Genomic DNA, 2,159 nt, shown 5'->3' on the forward strand with positions numbered 1-2,159 from the left:
TTGGAGGCCGTACCTTGCGAAGGATGTTAAAAAAATGGAAGCGGTGCAAAGAAAAGCTACGAGAATGGTACGGGATTTGCGTTCCAAGATGTATGAGGAGAGACTTGCTGACCTGAACATGTATACCCTGGAGGAAAGGAGGAACAGGGGTGATATGATACAGACGTTCAAATATTTGAAAGGTATTAATCCGCAAACAAATCTTTTCCGGAGATGGGAAGGTGGTAGAACGAGAGGACATGAAATGAGGTTGAAGGGGGGCAGCCTCAGGAAAGATGTCAGGAAGTATTTTTTCACGGAGAGGGTGGTGGATGCTTGGAATGCCCTCTCGCGGAAGGTGGTAGAGATGAAAACGGTAATGGAATTCAAACATGCGTGGGATATGCATAAAGGAATCCTGTGCAGAAGGAATGGATCCTCAGAAGCCTAGCCGAAATTGGGTGGCGGAGCAGGTGGGGGGAAGAGGGGTTGGTGGTTGGGAGGCGAGGATAGTGGAGAGCAGACTTATACGGTCTGTGCCAAAGCCGGTGATGGGAGGTGGGACTGGTGGTTGGGAGGCGGGAAGTTCTGCGCAGACTTGTACGGTCTGTGCCCTGAATAAGGCAGGTACAAATCAAGGTAAGGTTTACACATATGTTGTCTTGTTGGGCAGACTGGATGGACTGTGCAGGTCTTTTTCTGCCGTCATCTACTATGTTACTATGTTTTATCATGTACCCATGTTTTATCATTCCCACCTTAGTAATTCCCTTATCCCTTATTTGTCTGTCTTGATTAGATTGTAAGTTCTGCCTCTTGCATGTTCAGTATACAGCGCTGTGTACATCTAGTAGTGCTGTAGAAATGATAAGTAGTAGTAGTAGTAGTCTTTGGGATTCCGGAATCCTGCTACTCTTTGGGATTCCGGAATCCTGCTACTCTTTGGGATTCTGGAATCTTGACACTCTTTGGGATTCCAGAATCTTGCTACTCTTTGTCCCTATCCCTTATTTGTCCTGTTTGTCTGTCCTGATTTGATTGTAAGCCCTGTCGAGCAGAGACTGTCTCTTCATGTTCAAATGTACAGTGCTGCATATGTCTAGTAGCGCTATAGAAATAAGTAGTAGCAGTAGTACTGTTTACTACTACTACTACTTAACATTTCTAGAGCGCTACTAGGGTTACGCAGCGCTGTACAGATTAACAAAAAGGACAGTCCCTGCTCCAAGGAGCTTACAATCTAATTGTAGGAGTGGAGCGCTGGATACTACTGGACCAACAGAACAACCTCAAGCTCTGTGCATACTGATGGACTTTACTTGTGCATACTACCTCTGCTTCCGCCTTTTTGGGCATATTTCATGAATGTACTGGACATTTAAGTTCTCTTGTACTGTGCCTTAACTACAACTTGTCAGTTTGCGCTGGCTTGCTGCCTATTAGAATAAGACAGAATGCAGGTGCATTAGATATACAGCTTGTAACAGTAGTAGCAAGGCTTGCACATAAAGACCAGCTTGCATGTAGGCGTCACATGAATAGATGGCCTTGGAGGGTGTTGACACCCCCACCCTGCATCTCTGAGCCTAACGAACCTTATCTCCTGTGCTAGAAAGGAGCATTGTGTGTGTGTAGAAGAAGATGCTAAGTTTCGTTTCCCTTGCCAGTATCATTTCAGTATTATGACGTGTGTATGTACTGTGAACTACAAATGTGCACTGTAAGAACTACAAATGTTTACTGCGCATGTCCACTGTGATGTATAAGGGGCCTAATGCGCAGGCCCAGCAGGGAAGTATAAATGTGAGTGTCAGATGATTTGTGATACACAGTATCCTGAGAAAACTCAGTGCTGTTCATTGCTAGCAATAAAGTTGCATTGCTTTGGAACCAATTTGCCTTTTGTCTTCTGATTCACTTAGCCTGTTTCATTGGCGAGCCAGCCAGGAGTGATTACAAAAGGGAAAATCGGATTATATTCTTTCCCCTCCCCCATTGCAGTCGGGTCGGGTCATCGATCCCCTCCTGAGAAGGTGGTGAGTGGCCACAGCTGATTTCAGCGTCCATCTCCCGGAGGAGGGCCGATCAATTCCGGCTGACTGGAAAGGGGGCTGCGTGGTTCTGGCAAGGCACCTTTCCGACTCCGGAGAGAAGCGCAACGACGGCGCGGCCTGCAACGA

The sequence above is a fragment of the Microcaecilia unicolor genome, chromosome 3 (genome assembly GCF_901765095.1).
Source record: "Microcaecilia unicolor chromosome 3, aMicUni1.1, whole genome shotgun sequence".
Lineage (NCBI taxonomy): Eukaryota > Metazoa > Chordata > Amphibia > Gymnophiona > Siphonopidae > Microcaecilia > Microcaecilia unicolor.